At 33.4% G+C, this 19402-nt stretch overlaps 1 long non-coding RNA gene across 1 annotated transcript in view; it reads right to left on the bottom strand.

Annotated features, from left to right (window-relative positions):
- Positions 1–12333, bottom strand: part of LOC150094396 (uncharacterized) — a 51863-nt gene extending 39530 nt beyond the window's left edge. Inside the window, exon 1 of the long non-coding RNA XR_016550217.1 lies at positions 12160–12333. This is a non-coding gene — a long non-coding RNA (uncharacterized LOC150094396). The remainder of the gene's footprint in view (positions 1–12159) is intronic.
- Between the last annotated feature and the right edge of the window lie 7069 nt (positions 12334–19402).

The raw sequence follows: 19402 nt of genomic DNA, 5'->3' as shown, positions 1-19402 counted from the left end.
ACGTAACGAAATTGGGCAATCATATAATTAGGGCGATAGTCTTCTATTGGAATGAAAAAAGAGAGCTTAAACTATGTTTGGGGTTCTCCAATCTTATATGAGTCAAACCTAGTTTTACTTTAAACACGATAACGTATATTAAAATAATGATCATAGTTTTGTAACTGAGCATTGATGAATTTCCAATTCTCAATGTACACAGAACAGTAAATACCATACTAAGACACTCTCCTACAACCACTATTGAAGTATGAGTTTTCCTTAAAAAAAAGTCAACGACTAAGGGAAAAAATAGAATAAAAAACGGAAATGGTAGCATTTACATCAATGTTCTTCCTACAAAAGCTGGTAAGCGTCTTCTTTCATTCTTTTTTATTTTTTTATGTGACTCGCATCGTCAAAACTTTGTAAACTTATAGTGGAATTAATACATAGGTAGGATAAGGATTTTATTGGATTTTTATTAATTTTTGTATGTTTTATTAATTTGTTACCTGGCCCAGAAACCCTCCTCTAGAGATAAATATGGAACGTTTTTTCGAGACAATTCAGGTCTCCCAAGTAAGCCAGGTTTTGCTCTCAAACACCGGGAGAAGAAATTCCCTTCTTACTTAAATACCAACCATAGCAAGATTCGAGCCTGCTGATTGAAGAACGGATATTCTAACACTTGGCCAACCACCAAGACAGCCAATGTACATGTTTTCTAATTGCTGAATAAACATTTGCTAAATAATCCCCATAGCAAAGTGACATCATTCTGAAATAATCATAATAAATGCAAAGAGAAATGTACGGAGGTAAATCAGTTGAAAAGAAGGAAGTCGTATTTTTTCATGTCATTAAATGTATTAAATTGGTATAAGCAATAAGACAAAGACAATGAAAATAGGCAGAAATATTGAAAATATCAGCTACATCGTGAATAGAGAACCTATAGAATAAGTAAAGCATTTCAGCTACTTAAGCACAATTTTAAGTGAAAATGGTAAATTAAATATGTTAATAGATAACAGAATCAACAAACCCGGTATGATAGGAAGTCAATTGAATAAATTTGTATAGAATAAGAGAGAAATTAGTTAAAACACTAAATTACCTGTATACAAGACAGCAAATCTGAATCTGAATCTGAGAGCTGGGGTAGAAATAAAACACTCGATCAAAGACTAGAGACTGTAGATATGAGAAAGATTATGGGCATGAAGAGATGGCATCAATAACATCATCATATTAAAAACGAGGATATTAGGAAAGAACTTGACATTGTCAGCATCCAGGAATGTGTTAACATAGCTAATCTCAGATGGTATGGTCACTTAAACAGAATGAGAGAGGAAAGATTAGCAAAACAATTGTTCTCTGACAGGTTGGCAGGAAAAAGACCCAGAGGAAGACCAAGATATAGGTGGATTGATACAGTAAAAAGTGCCTTATTTATTTATGTCTTATATGAAATCTGATAATGTTGGAGTCTTGACAGGTAACGGTTTCATTTTCAGAAAAAGTGTAGATAGAAAGTTAGTGATGATGTAAGTTTTTCATGTAGTACTATGATAATATCCTTTACACCCCTTGAGGGTACACGTCAGGAATATGATGATTCTAAATATGACGAACCAGTAGTAATATCTGGTTCGGTATTACTACTGCATAAGTGTTTGAGATCAAAGTTTTTGGTATTTCCTTGACTTTCTCCCTTTAAGGCAAACATTTGAATACTAATCATAGAAGATTACATGAGATTCAAATGAAGTATATTTTTCTGGACGATAAATAGTGCACTCTCATGTTATGGTATTTGAAACCAACCAAGGCATAATCATATGTTAATTTGATGTGTTCTGCTGGTTGGTTTTCCTGTTTTGCGAAATGAAAAACACAGTCGCCTTCGTATGAGACTTAGTAACTCTCCCTTAGCTGAAAATCCTTTATGAAGTTTTATCGCTTCTTCGACCTGATTCGAATCCATGTCTTCGTACAAGAAAAGACGGCATCGTTAATAAGTTATTGACATCTTAAAATTAAATTAAGAAGATGAATTTCTTAATAAATCCCATTAGTTGTTTACTAATGGGACATAGGACGTGTTCCTGTGTCCCATGTCTAATATGGTGACCTTACTATGAACTTGAGATACATTATTGCAACTTATTAATTACTCGATGGCTTTGTGCACATGAAAGGACTAATGAAGGCTTCAACTTAACTTACGTAGATTAAGCCACTTAGCCCCATTGTCTCGCTCTGCCAATAGCTATTAACTTAAGTATTGTCCTCGGACATCCAAATGTTAGGCGCGCGGTATACTAATCCAACAATTAGCCTCTCCAGAGCACTCTCTTGCTTCTATTGTTTCGTGTTTTCTATTTTCGAGGCCACGGATGCATTATTTAGTCTAACCGCGTTCTTTCTTTCACGAGAAATGCTATTATTCTTTCTGGCAGGTGATCCAATTTCTCACAGGTTAATGGCGTAATAGTCCACGTGTATGCACTAATGGTTCTGTTGTCCTTTATTAATCCAGAAAGACTGCCAGTGTTTCTTTTATCATTCGATGCAGTGCACATGATTTGGTCTTACAGTTTGTTGTCTTTCATTCTCTTTCTAAATAACAGAAGATTGAGCAACATTTCTAAATTAACGTTATTTTTCAGGACACTGGCTAGAGATTAATACATCATGAATACAAAGTCTAAATGGCATAAATAACCAGTTATATAAAAAGGTTATAATAAGGTCCAGAAAATAGGACCCTGATTTAGGGAAAATACATTTGCTACAAAGGATGGTCGGAGCTGAAAACATTTGATTTTAATTCTACCTCTGCTGTTTTGTTTTAAACCTAAAACAATTTTGTAACTGATTTTTGAAACTACGATGAGTTTTGATTAAACTGCTGTATAATCATCGTAATTTTTATTTTGAGAATTATCGATATGCATTTAAATGATAAATATTTGTTTAGCTCGAGTATAAAGGATACGCGTAAACGAAAGAATATCTATTAAGAAAAAAGAAAAAATAACATTAAAACTGATTTATGATTATATTCGAAATGATCAATATCTGTTAATGCCGAAGTGGACAAGACTGTTGTCCAGAATAAAAAAATAAAATAAATGAACATGATCAAGTTATACAATACAATCACATGAAATTATAAAACCAAATAAAATAAAATATAAACATTATAAATGCTTGAGTAATTCTGTTTTTAAATTAAAGATCAAGGACGTCTAAATCCATGTTATGTCCTTGGGAGAATGATGAGTTTATGTGATTAACAGTTGTATTTTTTTGACCAAATACTTTCAGATAACAAGCATTTATCATAAATTCTTAAGTGAACATTGCTAATTTTTATCTAATTTTGCAAGTTGTAAAACTCACACTTACTATGACGCAGTTCTATTCCTTTTAAAAACTGTACAAATCCTCCGTACCATTTTAAAATGACTGACTTACGTACTCCAACCAAACTGCAGGCTATCTAAGAAAAACAAAACAAAAAAAAAATACTCACACATGAAACTTACGTATATGAGGTGAGCAACAGCGACTGTGGGAGAAACTGTTCCAAAAATAGGTAGAGTAAATCACTTATGTGAAAAAGGTATATTTTCAGGGATCTGACTATTTAAATCAAGAGTGAAATTAATAAGTATTTTCATTCAAATCATATGTGCTTTGGATGAAAATTAAATTTTTCACATGACAATATATGACAAAAAAATAAATAAATATTTGTAATTATTTTTTATTTCTTTTATTTTTGAAACAGTTTTAAAATGGATGACGATCCACAAAATTTCGAACAATTCTTTACACCCTATAACATTAAAGGAATATGCAAACACACCCGCATCTTCACAAGAAAAATAAAGAGATTGGACAAAAGCCAAGAAACCAATAACGATTCCAATGAACATATGAAATTCTTAAGAAATAACCAGTTTTATTTCCTTTATCCGAAATACATTTTATCTTAAGACTCAAATAAAGAATCATAGGTTCTGCAGTAAGGAATTGCCAAGTAGGAGTGGTGTGAGATATTATGCAGATGCTACGACACACACAATGAAGGATAAAAATAAAACTTTATAAACAAAAGTGATGGTTTAAGAATTTTTCAAAACCGAAACAAATAGTATAATTTGAAATTTTGGTAGATGGAGAATGATTAATTATGGACTAGGCATCTGTAAGTAAACAGGTGCAAAGAATGTATGAGGGATGTTTGGGGATTTTATTTCTCTTCGTAAATAAATTATTCCACGGGGTTTCTAATCTAAATAACACACGCATCTTAAATTTCAAAGTTCTCCATTAAATTTAATTCGATACACAAGCATTTCCTGGGAGTTAAAACTAAATTTATGTACTGCTGATTTGATAGACGAAGTTCTATTTCATAAAAGAAATTTCTGGAAGATATTTTGCATTCCCCTCCAGAATTTCTGCCTAGTCTTCGAACATCAGGTATGATCCAATTTTATAGACATTAGTGGTTAAAAAGAGTTGCACATTATATCTCTAATGTAGGATTAACTAATCCTTAGGCCATTCCACGACCCTCAATATTTTATGTTTACAGCCTATTGTGGTGGAATTTATCTGCACAGAAACGAGTACAGATGTATTCTTAGCTAATGTCAAATACCGGTGCAGAATGCACTGTGTAAATGACATCGATATTGATCTGTAGAAAGCAGTTTATGATGTGAGAAAACTACAGGGTGTCCCAAAATTCACGCAAGATTTAAATTTAGCGCCATTTGTGCGGTAAAGTGTTGCGAACGAGAAAAAAAAAGACAGCGTGACCGCTGACAGTTCAGGGTTATTAAAAATGACCACACACAGCGAAGAGAGTTCGTTGAATGGATTATGGAACAACAACAAGTGGATGCTTATTTTTCGAACAAAATCATCTTCAGCGATGAGGCTCATTTTCATCTTGATGGCTTCGTTAATCGACAAAATTGTCGCATTTCGGGTTCAGAAAATCCACGAGTGATTGTTGAGAAACAAATGCATCCACAACGTGTCACTGTTTGGTGCGGATTTTGGGCTGGAGGCATCATCGGTCCATTCTTCTTCGAAAATGCGGCTGATAAGGCAGTAACAGTTAATGGTGCTCGCTATCGCGACATGATAATCCAGTTTTTTGTGCCTAAATTGCAAGATATGGATGTGGACGACATGTGGTTTCAACAGGACGGTGCCACATGCCATACAGCCCGAGAAACAATTCAATTACTGCATGAGTCATTTCCTGGTCGTGTAATTTCCCGTTTTGGTGATCAGAATTGGCCGCACAGATCATGTGACTTAACGCAGTTGGACTTTTTTCTTTGGGGTTATTTGAAGTCTAAGGTTTATGCCAACAAGCCCACGACCACCCACGCCTTGAAGGAGGAAATTGAGCGTTGTATCAACGAAATCCAACCACATTTATGTAAAACGGTCATGGAAAATTTCGACAAAAGAGTGCGTATGTGCCAGCAAAATCGTGGAGGCCATTTACCCCATATGCTATTCCATGCATAACCCTATACTGTATACTTTATGAATCAATAAGAAATTACAATTTTTAATTAAAAACCTGTGTTTTCTATCAAAGTTACTTCTTGCATAAATTTTGGGACACCCTGTAATACCTTACAACCTTTCCCAGTCTGAGGGCAAGTAGGTGTGACTGATGCCTGAACAACAACATCATTCATAGGAGTGTGGCATCCTTAACTTCATAGTTAGGAGCTGTTTCTTCTCTCTGGTTGTAATATTAAAATCATGAACAGTAACGGATATGTAGTACTTCTGGATAATGCAATGCTTCCTACTTTTACTGAACAGGACCCCCTCCCCCCCTTCAACATGACAATGCATCAGTGTCATATCGTGTGTGTGCTATTAAAGCAGAACTTGCCTGGTCTGCACAGGGGGGGACTAAACTGTTTATCGGATGATGTGAAACCAGTTTCTTCCAATGGTATATGGATTGGTAATCATAATGAATGACGAACAGTCTAAAATGGCTAGATCATATCACAAACTGGTGGAAGGCATGCCTAGAAATGTGATAAAATGCAAACATTGGGCGAAGAAGCGATCCCCTTACCGTTGAGGTGTACAATTCAGGTTTATCTGAAACCAAACGCTAGCAATTATCCCAGTTACCATTTCAACATAGCAGTATAGCTGTAAATATTTAATTAGATATTATGTTGAAACTGATTAACTTTACAGAGAAAGTAATTAAAAGTTTTATGCTACTGTCTGTTAATTACATTTATTCTGCAGATTGATGTGTTGATATCGTCTGACTCATCTTCAGCTGAACAGCCTACTTCGAAAACTCGAATTTTCCGGTCATAAGAACAAAATACTGGACTATTACATCCAAATAACTTACGGTTAGATAAGACTTCCCTCATATTATATCACAGTTATCCCTGTCGGTCCTTGTAGTCAGTAATCCCATTACGTCATTCTCTCCGATTTGTTATTTTTAAGATGGTCTACTTGTTATGTGTAGTTAAATATTGGACACCATTTTATCACAAAAATACCCAAAATGGGAGAAATTTATAGAGGACAAAATACATTTGGAGTTTGTGTTTAACTTTTAGCTAGAGGATTTCAATACTGGAGCTATTTCTCATATGGGAAACATCGAGACTGTATTAACGTTCATGCATTACTTGGTGTAATGTGTCACTGCTTTCTACAAATATCTAGTCTCCAAATTGATTTTTTTTTTTTGCTATCTGTAAAGTTAGCAAAAAATCCCCCCCCCCCACACACACATTAAGCAGTCATTTTTGTAATGACGTCTTTCTCTTATCTGGTTTTAAAGAAACAATTACGCATCTTTACAGATAAGTATCCACAACTCTCTGGCATGCACATCGACAAGCTATTCAATAAGTTTTTCCTTCTATCCATAGTATGCTGACACATGGATTGAAACCATCTGCTATTGTTTATAATTCAAATCATATTCATTTAATGGGAAAGGCTATTAGATCGTCACGTTAAGTACATGTTTTCATAATTTTATAAATTTATATACTAGCGGAATCCTGTTTCTGTCAGTTATCATTTAGGGACTATTGAACAGTTCTTAAATACCCTCATTTATTGCCTATTAAACCGCACGACCTGGAGTAAATGAATACAAATGTTTATTTCCCCCTTAATAACATTAAAATTTCTTTTACATTACTTGGGAATAAGCACATCGATCATCGATTTAATGTTTTTTTTTTTTAATACGAGTTAGAATTTTTATGCATCTTATATATAATGGTTCCCTTAATGTTTATTGGAGAGCTGAAATGAACTGCTTCCTTAGTGAGAGACCAAATGTGGAAGTTCCACATTTGGTCTCTCCTAAGGAAGGGTTCCAGATTGTTTGTCAGCCTATTCGTTTCTATTAATGCGCTATGAAATGTATAAACCCTTCACGGGTAGGTTCATATACTTCATTTCCAAAAATAATCATTTAGAACCGGTTAAATAAATGGAAAACCAGGCGAGTTTAAGACTGTTAGGTACAGATAAAATTAAGAAGTGCAGCCATATCATGAGCAGTTTATTTTTTATAGCTTGTTTGCGGTGGATATGGCGCAATACGATCGCTGCAGCACCTGAAGCAAATCGCATGAATTATGCTGTCATTACCAAATTGAAGTACGTATCACGGAGTAATTTGTTCACTCTGAAGGAAATGTGTACTACGTATAGTCGTACGTAATATATTAGCACTGATGAACGATATAAAAAATGTTAATGTTCTGTATGGGAATTTGATTAATGTGTGTAAGAGAAGCTATCTTCGATGACAGTAATGTTTAGGAATATTACTTAATGTAACTACAATAGAAGAGAATATTTTCCTTAGCAAAGTTTACTAAAAAAAATTTTTTTTTATTTATTTAAGTCGTTATATCATAAAACCTTACAGTGGTCCAAATAAAAATTCGCAGTTATCTATTAACGCAGTTAAAGTCCAATTTTTTTATTTTATTTTTAGAAAAAAAAAAGAAGACACGCAAAACTTCAGTGAAGAAACTGCTTGCTAATTAAGCCAATATGGTTGCCTCCAAGTATTAAAAAAAAAACTTAATTTGCATGCATTTTCATAAGGATAACTTTGTAAAACGCACCGTTTTAAGTTGGCCACTGTTTGTTGATAAAGCTTACGAGCAATCATTGATATTTTAAAATTTTCAAAAGACTGTTCATATGCATGCAAAGTAATACTGTGTAACGCGTATGCATTTATGTTCCCAAGTACATTGCGTACATGATGTAACATTTTTTTTTGCTCAGTGGTCGTGATGTCATAAAACCGATGGCGCTTAACTCTTAGAAAGAAGTCACTGTAAAAAGGACGTGGCCAGTAAGCTGCCACAGAGTGTAAGAGTGCGAAATATGACACGAAAATGATACAGATTGGTTTAATTTTACTATAACTACCGAAACGTGCATTAATTTTTGTGTGCTTATTTCAGCAAGAAACAAAAGATATGAAAAAATATATATTTATCAGATTTATCAATCCAAGTCAACTCTCACGTTTTTTAGACTCAGAACACACCGAGCCTGACGCCTTTCAAATTAATTTTCTGGACAGATGAGAGGGAGCTTTACACACAGGCGGCAGCTTATCCAGGTTAACGGCCGACTAGGTTTACAAGTGTCAATATATCCCAGGCAAAAAATAAAAAATTTTTTATGAAGAAAATGTGCGCGCTATATTTTCTTTAACCTCTAATTTATTTCACAACAACCCAACTATGTGTGTGTACACACAACTGATATGCTACCAAGTAAATTTTATAAGACTAGTGCAGGAAGGAAGAGAACAAGGAGGGCCATACCTGGAGATTATGTAAGAGTGTGGTCATAAAGGGTGTTAGGACTAGATTTTTTTGCTTGGAGGGTTCTGAATGGGTGGATTGAGTTGTGAATGAATTTAAGGAGAAGTACGATAGGTTTTGTGCGAATAATGGTTAGTATGTCAATGTAAGGTCTTTTGCGATGAGTCTTTTGACTACTGCGACACCGTTATAATAATAATAATAATAATAAATTATGATATTTGTAAATTCGGATTTGTAAGGAATTAATCTTTTCAACTACCTACCTTTAACCACAATCATCGACAACATGGTAAATTGAATGCGACTGGTTTCTTAGATTGCCTTTGAGAACGAGGAATTTCAATTTGCCACTCCTTTAAGATCTCTGCGACCTCACTGTTGAAATGCCTAATGACTTAGACTTCAAAGTTTTAGTAGAATTGATGGTTTTATCAGGCTTGTAGAACTGGCCAATTACGGATGTTCAAATTTCCGTCACCATCGGAGACGATCTTAAATGTTGCATTTGCCAGGTTCTCTTTTTCACTGCTGGCGACCGCTTCTATTTGTAACGAGAAGTGACTTGTCAACATCCATCACCTCGACAGTTGAACTGGTAATCTGAGATGCACATTTCCTAAGATTTATTTTACCCGGAAAAATTGATGTGACAAGATGTCGTTTATCTTGTTGGAGTATACTGACAACGTTAGGGATGAGTGAAAGCATGGCAATCCTTTTGGGTCCATTGTTACATCCACCCCTACTAACAGGATGGTCGTAATTGACGAGTGATGAACTCCATCTAACTTTCTTTCAACAACCTTGTCGCGTTCTAGATTTAAAATAGATGAACTGAATATTGATTTTATGGTTCGACTCAGTGTATTGGGTGGACATTAAAATAGACAATCCTATTATAGTCTAGACTCCATCCAGTTGTGGTTTTGCTACTAGAGGTTATCATTAGTTTCCTATTAAATTTGAAATAATTTACTTTATTTTTCAGCATCAGAAGGTATGAATTTTAAGATCTTTCTGCTGTATTATTCCAATTCCCGTTTCGATCGACATGTGTGGTAGTTAAATTTAGCACAAATTAATTCCAACTAATCTCCTGACTGAAAGCAATAGGTATTATATCTGTGCATGTGCATTTACCTGTTGATATGTTTGTAGGATGGAAAACGTATTCTGGGAAGAAACACATACTACCATCATATGGAACTAATTTCATTTAAAAAGCCCTTATGAAGGTTCCAATGCTGCCAAGGTAATCGCCCTGGATTTTGCAATCGAAGAGCTTCGTTGCCATGTGTTACGAAGCCTCTTCGAAAAGCCACAAAGCCTGGTCATTAGAAATGAATTTTATGGAAGAAGATTATCATTGATAATAAACTTTTTTTTTTTTTGGATTTTCACAATGAACAAAAAGGACTCAAGTTTAATTTGATGTGACACTGCCTTTTTAAGCAAGCTTCCTAAGCATGCTTAAAAAGGCAGTGTCACATCAACCTAAAATGCTTCGTTTTTATTTCGATTCCACAGTGTCACTAGAAATTTTAATTTTCTTTACCGGACTATAATTTAGCCCATTAGTTATGGCGTATTAGATGTCGATGCACTGAGAAGTGTGACTGTACAAACCATTTCAGCTAATGAATCCTCATCCGTAGAGGAATCTATTTGCTGCTCGTAAATAGGTTTTAACACTAATTACTAGGCTTTGAAAATATGCTTTCTGTCAGCGAACGAGGCAGCAAATTACAGGAAATATATGATTAGAAGTTCGGAAGGAAAAGAGGCTTAAAGGGACAAGAGAAATATGAAGTTAATGAAGGGTTTAATCACCGGGTAGCTTATAGGTCGTCACACGGAGTTCGAGAATAGCGGACGTAATGGATCCTGCTTTCAATTTAGCTAATCATTAATGTTGTGAACACTTCACACAGTAAACAGCAGGGGCAGAAATACTCTTTGTAATGTTACACAACAATTGATATAAGAGGCTGCAGGAAGCGTGGGGCACGCTCTGATTAAATAACGGGCACACACACACACGCGAATCAAACTGTTTGCGCTATTATTCGTTTGATAACCTGAACTGGTTTACTTCGATTACAGTGACGTCCTTAAGTTGACGATTGAAGGACAATGCAGAAAATCACAACTATCAGTAGTTCGAACAGTCGAAGATCGATTTCGTATTTGCACTATACTCGCCTCTGTTAAACAACATTACAATTCCGAAGGGGGGGGGACACTTCAGGTAATGTATATTTTTTAAAATCATTCAACTTTGTTAGTACTAAATATTACCATCAAACATTGAGAAAGCCAGAAAATACTCAGAAATAACTTGGATTTATATATTTCGGTGCTTATTTAAAAATTCCAATTTATAATTCCTCTGTTTATGTGGATGAATGGAAGTGTTTCGTTTGGTTTAAAAAAAATAGAATTGCAATTGTAGGTATTACAAGATGGAATAAATACCACAATCTAATAGTAGCATAATTCATACAAAGAACGTTTTTTAAAACTTGTTTATGGGGAGATGTTTCAATTGGTTTCAGTTGATAAGTAGTCAGGGTATGCAGACCTATGGATCGAAGTAGTAATAGCGAATATATTTTTTTATTTTAATGAATAAAATCAAAAAATTAAACTCACCAGAAATGCTACAAAAATCTTGATTTTGGGATTATGTTTTAATAAATTACAAGTAGCATTCTACAAGAAAGTAAACGCTGAAATATATTTGCGCGAGAAAGAGAAAACGTGGACCAAATATGAACTATGCATTGATAAACATAATTAGGTTTAACAATTATAATATAAACTAATAACGTTCTAACAGTGGCAATTGAAGAGAATACCATTTCTCCCTGGGTGCCTTCAACTTACCAGACAACACAGAATTATTTAATAATTTTTTCTTTCTACTGATGGATATATATAGCATCGAGTTTGATATTTGTTGAAAGGAGAACAATTAAATTTAAGTAAGAAAAATAGGATCGCATTTCATTACTTATTTCGGTAAGGATATAGAAATTATTTGCATTATTGTTTTAAATTGAATAATTTTATATCTTTCCACATAACTCCATCTTGACATAAATTTTCAGGCTTTCATAGAAACCAAACACCTTTCTAGTCCTTTCCGAAGTTAATTCTTCGGGAAGGAAGCAATAGTTTGATGCAAGGGGTAGGTTTAATTGAAGATAAAGACTCGAAATTTTCAATTTGTTTTGCTTTGTGTGAAATATTGTAAAATATTTCTTACCTGATTGATAAGTCTTTTCACTGTCTATTCCCAGTCTGCTTTATTCGCTGTAATTTACCAATCTGTCAATATATTCTGGAACAGTCCGCTGTTTGATTCAAGCATATTAATCAGAAAAGCTTTAATACACTCTTCAAGCAACAGTTCTCTCAAGAAAACGTTTCGTTAATTAGAGTCTTCAGGAAGTTGCAAGACAAATGTCACTGCTGTAAAAGGATGATTTTCAATTAGCTATAACTGAGCATACAGAAGAAACAGTGATTTATAATTAAATGACAAAAGAATAGAAGCAAAATCCCGATTAGATTAATTCTTTGCTTTTCATAATGAATTCAGTTTAAAAGAGAAGCTAGCAATCGTTTCACAATATCTGATCCTCACCTCGGCAACCGCTCAAACTGCAATTATGAAAAGTTAGCGAAGCGCTAAAAGCAACTCATTTTATTAGCTTACGTTGAAAATAAAGCATTTTCATCAATAGTCTTTGAACTGAGTATTTATTCTAAATTTGTTAACGCTTTTAGATTTATCTAGAGTTGATTTTGCTTAAACAGGACCACATTGTTTGATTTCTCAGATAAATATGGATTTCTCTTTATAAAATGTACTTTTCTTTATTCTCAACCTATAGGGAATATTTTAGTAATTTATTCACGGTACTGAGGAAATCAATGCATCAAGGCAGTCCCTGTAAGTGAAGAGCTGACATAAACAAAATGCATCATCATGCAGAGAAAGATGAACTGATAATGTTGGAAGCGGCATCTTAAGTAAGGATTAATGAATATCACTATACACACACTTGACTCTTAAAGATCTTATTGTGTTGTATAATACTCCAAAATTGTTCACAGACTGAAGAACGGAAACTTTTTTACTCTTCAAAAGAAACCTATTATCCTTTAAGGATGTTGTCATAAGGATCTCTTTATTAAAGACTCTACTCAGCACGTTGTGCGATAAAGCTAAACCGCTGGCTTACGTTTCTAGAAATAGCTTTTCGAATGATATAAAAATAGCTAAAAAATTCGTCCCTCTTTTGTTATCTTTAGGCTTGTGGCATGTCTCCATATGATGTGATCATCCCCATGGTTGTACGGAGTGGGATCATCTTATGCGAGATGGCTGAAGAGGCAAGACTGTTCATCATAATTTCCGAGTAATGGTGTCCGCTAAGACTCGTTTGGTAGAGCGCTAAGAAGCTCTTTGAAACAATTTCTGATTCAGCATAATTTCGTCCACATCATTAGTTTTCCAAAATTAGAAAACTTGTAGACATCACACTCTCTGCTATCCCATCTCAATACGTCACTTACAAATTTTGATGATAGGGTACCTTCTTTCTATGAAAAAAATATGACCAGATTTTTTACTGTCTTGCTTAATTTTTTTTTTTTTTAAATTATTCACAGAGTCCATTGCTGGGTCAAGTTTTCTTTTTTTAAAAAACGCAGAACGCTTCAAGTGCACACATTTTATTCCTTCATTGATCTTTTTCCCTTCTTTGTAGTGCGTGTTGGTCGATAATGTACTCTTCCTAAGCTAAAGAGCAGTTCATAAACATACTGAAATATTACAGACGGCTAAACTTTCCTTCATGTATGCTAATAGCTTGAAGATTAAATTAATTCCATTTTTTTAAAATCTTTTTCAAAAATGTTTTGTTGGTAAAGTGAAATCATTTAAAAAAGGTTTCTTTTAGCCGCGAATGTCTAAACCTATGCCAACAAAGAATTAACCAGATTGTGAAGAACAGAATCAGGAAAACGAAAACCGACATTTGATGATTAGTACTGATGGCAATCAATGTCAATTGTTTATTACAATTATTATAAGAGCGGGGGGGAGCCTTTGCTCTTTAGAAATTCAAAGCAAGAAAAATTTGAACGAAACAAAAGAAAATACTGGAAACTGAGGAAATTAATGTTATTAAATATGCAGCCATCCAAATTAAAAAAAATGTTAGCAGCAAAATAACATTTTATTTAAACTGTAAATCAAATTTAATCATGAATGTGCTCATTAAATATCAAAATAGTCGTGCCACTTTAAACATAAAGGAGCAAGTTAATAACGTTTTCTTTGCCCAAATACATGCAAGTTCAGAATAGAGAAAATTTATTGAAAATGCTTCAACAATCGACTTCAAAGAATATCTTATTTTCTTATAAACTTTTATAGGCTTCCTACTCGCTTTTCCCCACCCATAAACGAATGTCATCACATTAATTTTCTTTGTAGAACTCAGTTCATATTTAGACGTCTTTTCGTGTTATATTATAGCTTTTAAAACTTCTGTCACAATGATTCACACTTCTTAGAAGCGATAATCACAATGGATTAAAACAGGAAAGTCAGTTAACTGGACTTAAGATTTTATATCACCATCTTCCACAGTTATGATGGTGTTGTTTCTGAATAGAACGAAATTATCATCTAATAATTGTCATTTAGAACACAGATTTCAAAATTTAACGTAAGTATATTTATATGCAACTTCTGTAGTAATTGAAATGGCTCAGAAGCTCCTTTGATATTAAGGAGCTTATCTCAATGAGAAGCGAGTATATTTTTAAATAACAAAGACAATATGTTATTTTAAGGCCCGCATATCAGGATTAGATTATCGTGAATAAAGATTATATTAACGTAAATAGTAACTGCATTTTATCCATCAGTACAAGTGAATACACAGGTAATAACTGACTATTTCTATGTGAAAAAATACGTAAACATACTGGGGTATCTAGAAATGTTTTTTCTTCTGCCAAATTTAGTAAATAATGCATATTTATAGAAGACAAGTTCCTCTATGTTCTGTATCTTAAAGAACAGATAAGTTATTTATTTAGACATTTTTTCCTACATTGATATTTTTCCTTTCTCATTTTCCCTAAATGTCATTCCACCACTTCAGTTTCTCTATCCCTATCGCTCTCCCCCTTTTTTTAATAGCCTAATAATAATATCGGGTAATTTTAATTTGACGAGTTTTCCTCCCCGGATATTTAAATCTCAGCTAGTAGAAATAGATCATCCTGAAAGTTAGCTAACTGATATCTGATTAAGCAAAAGAGCAGAAAAATTGTAGAACACGAGAAATAAATGAGAAATTGGCACTGTTGTCACAAACTTATCTTTGCAAGCTTATGAAATCTTCCAAAATCTATCAAGTAGTATTGAATACCTATAGCAGCTGTCAAAAATGCGAGCGAGGGGAAACTAAAATCAGTTACTAACAAGCTGTTATCAGCGATAAGAATATACAAGTTTCAGCTTCTCGAAATGAAATGTTTAACTTTAGATAAATCTATGATGGAAATTTTGAAACCGGAACAGCAAGCATATTCTGGGAATCTCTAAACCATTAGGTGGTTAGAGCTCATATTGAGAAAATGTATGGATTTCATTGGAAAATTACGACAGCTTGGTGAACTTCCTATTTGATTATAGCTATTTTGGGGACATCCTTTTTATAAAAAGAGTTCGTGTGATGTGTATTCTAATCGACACAATGAAATCTTCTTCAGTAGTAATGCTGAAGGCGATGACAGGAGATGCATTATTCGTGACTTTCTAAAGAAAAGCACGAGTTTTATGCTAAAATACCAAGTGTCAATAATGCAGACTATCCCCTCAACCGTATAATAATCTCTGGAGAAAAGATTGAAGACATATCAACGATTACCAATTTTCCACTTGAATGTTTTCTCAGCATAAAAATTAACAGAAACCGCTTATCACACATTGATGTTCGCAATGTGTTTAGTGTTTTATTTTCCCTTTTTTAAACGATTTATACTCCTCGACTCAAGCTGGTAAAGAACACTCAGAAAATACTAATAAGACGTGTTCGTTAGTATTATTGAAGAAAGCCATTTACCAGAAGAAATCATTGTTTTATTGAATTTTATTTTTGATATGTATTATTGTATTACCAATACGTATTATTGAAGAAACCATTCATGTCTAGAAATCAGTCATTTTACTAATGTTATCTCGATAATGGATACGTTCCTAGAAACGACTTGTCACGATGTATGGTAGTGCATAATTCCTAAGAAACAAATTAACTGCCATTCACTAATTCACAGCGAAAACATTTCCTCTGAAAAGCGATGTACATTGATGAGTAAATTTTAGAGTACAGACATTTTTGCGAGCATCCTGAATTTTATATACTCACCGGATAATGCGAAACCTAGCCAGGAGTATAAAACTCATCCTGGTCAAACTATTCCTAATAATGTTTCTAGTAAAGAACATTAATTATAAAGTAGAACTGAATTTATACTGGGAATACTCGAGACCTTAAACAAATGGATATTTCCAAAATCTCGACTCATTTGCTACAAAGATAGTAATCCTAAACAAGAGCGAACTGGCTTGGCGGGTCTTTTCAACTTCAATGAATTTTTTTTTCAATACAAACTCTCCCTAGCCTCGTTTACAGTGCAAATGAGTATTTTTCTTTATAAAAATGAGGCTAACGAAACTTCTTTAATTACAAGAAACGCAGAATGAGCACTTGTCCATTCATGCAGATTCACTTAGATGCCGCTCACCTTACACTTATCAGGCGAAGCTGCCGTGAAAGACACTTTAAACCCTCTCCGTTACCAAGATTTTCTTAGGTTAAAATTCCTTTAAATAAATTTCATGTTTTCAACGATCCATCACTTCCTCTAAACCGCACACGCCAAACGTTTTTATATAAAAAAAAGCATGAGCACTTTAAGAACCATTCTGGTTCCCTATATTCTACAATTAAGACTGCGCTATCTGAAACTAATCCATCACTCATCCGCTCTTGTGACGTTGAAGTGTCGCGCTCCCCTCCTCAGACACACCCACATGCTACTTAATGGATACTACTCAATAATATGTTACAAAAACACGTATTCCTAACCAACGGTTTAGGAATATGGTTTTTTTTTTTTTTAAATCTTTCGAAGAAAAATTAAAACTCCATAAACGCCTTTGAAACAATTTCATTTAAATCCTAACAATTATGCTAATTTCTCTTCTCTACTTCCACATCTTAGTATCCCGAAATTGACCATTCACGGGTTTTGTCTGCACAAACTGATACAAACAGTATCAATTAGGATATTACAAAATAATTTTTCTTAGTCTTGTTATAGTGATCAGAAGTGATACAAAATCTTTTTTAAGATTTAGAGTTAATAGTACCATTCGGTGTCTTACGTTTCCTAGGCTATATGAAGATTTTCTTTTACGTATCACCTAATGTACAAAGTATTTGCATTGCCACATTGCCCACCATAATATATTTTTTTCTTTTTCGGTCAGCTGATTAAAAGGCGTTCTTAGTGTTTGAGTCCGAATTCCTACATAATAAATGCAAATATCTTTAAGGAGTTTATAATTAAACCGTTGAAATAGCATAACATTAGTCGTGAGCCACCTTCCCAGAAATTTTACTCGTTACGATGCCATCTTTCTTAGAAATATCCGCTATAGACTGTTTTAAAAATCATAGAATTAAATTGACATTAAACAAACAGTGACAATGAAAACTTTTTTTTTTTTTTTGGTCAAAATAAAACTTAAAAGGTAACATACCTCGTTTTGTTTTAATGACTGTTTTTCTGCTATTTTCCAACAAACATAGAATGAACTTAAAAAGATAGTGTTAGTCTAAATTAAATGTTGAAATGAAATAAGATTAATTTGAAAATATTTCAGTACATTTTAAATTTAAAACAAAACTTTGGTGTAACTTAAGTAAAGCACTTCACTAAAAACGATAAATTTGAAAACCACTCCGAAGTGAATACGTTTTTGGCACCAAAGAAGCCCAAGGATACAAATATGTTTTGACTGCAGGAAAAATGCCGTTTTTTTATATAACTGATTATGAAGCACCAGTGCAGGGGCTAACTCACAAATAAAAAAGCCAAAACTGCGTGCAGTCTGAAAAACTGCAGTTATGCTGGAATTAAAAAAATCATGGCCTCACTATCAAAAGCTTTCATAATTTACCTCGAATATGACTGGTTTTAACCTTTAGGGGTTCTGCATATTTTGCTTCTAATTCTTAAGTAACGTATCATTCAAAAGTGAGGCTTCTGCATCTAAAGCAAAGTATGATTCTTTTTAACTAATATTCCAAAATACGAACTTATTCGTTTTAATTTTGAAATATTTTCTGTCTATTTGGACCTTAAAATAATAAATTATTTCGTAATATCCTAATCAATACTATTTATGTATCACTTTGTACAAATGAATGACAGAACCATACTTGAGAACATGAATATTACAATATGAAATCAATATGTTGCTCATTTCATACTATTTGGCATAAAATGGGCAACTCTGGCCCATATAACCTATGCAGATAACATCCTTTCTGTAAAGAAGTTGGAGAAGATTGATGGATGGACGGACTAAGATCATGGCAAATATTTTTATTTTTTAAGCTTCATATTTCTATGAATCTCGGCTCTTACAATTTAGTATTATTTCTTCTTTTCTACACAAAGAAAACTGAAGCATCAATACATAACTGTTGTATGTTAGTAGTTTACTAATTATATGACTATAATAATCAAATTTCCTTCTACGAGCAACTGCAGTTCTAGAGCATACAAATGAGGGTTGCGTTGATATTCTCGTATCATTAATAGTACTTAGACTGCATCTAAGGTCCAAATAGACAGAAAATATTTAAAAATGAAGACTTGAATAAGTTCGCAGTTAGCGTGTGTATATTCGATAGCTAATTAATTTTTTCTGAACAAATCGAGATTTTTTTCCCTCAGTTTTTATTTCTCTCCTTTTATACTTTGTCACGACAATTATATACCAAATGGCATACTCATATTATTATGGATAAAACTAATTTATTATTGCTCAAATATCTGCAAATGAAGCATCATTTGCATGTTCATCAAACATGTATAGCGCTATAGAAAAAAAAACTAAGGGTAAATTATTTGAATTATTAGTTTCACTAAGTCAAACTATCGGGAAATCTGTTTGCATAAAATATCTGCCTAATTGTTTATATTTCTTCATTTTCTCATTCTTGGTTTAATTTTAATTTATTTTATGATCAAATCGTGTATATTTTGGTGTGTTCCAGTCATTTCAGCAATTACTAATCTGTGTTATTGGCTGGATTTTACCTCCATAAAATAGTTTTAGTATAACAAGTGCATTATACACCTGTCAAGGTTTAAGTACACTGAACTTTTTTTTTTCGGTATTCGACAAA

This window comes from Typopeltis vanoorti, chromosome 22, assembly GCF_054136105.1.
Source record: "Typopeltis vanoorti isolate ZY-2024b chromosome 22, IOZ_Tvanoo_1.0, whole genome shotgun sequence".
In the NCBI taxonomy this organism is placed as follows: Eukaryota; Metazoa; Arthropoda; class Arachnida; order Uropygi; family Thelyphonidae; genus Typopeltis; species Typopeltis vanoorti.
This window is presented reverse-complemented; position numbering and strand designations above follow the sequence as displayed.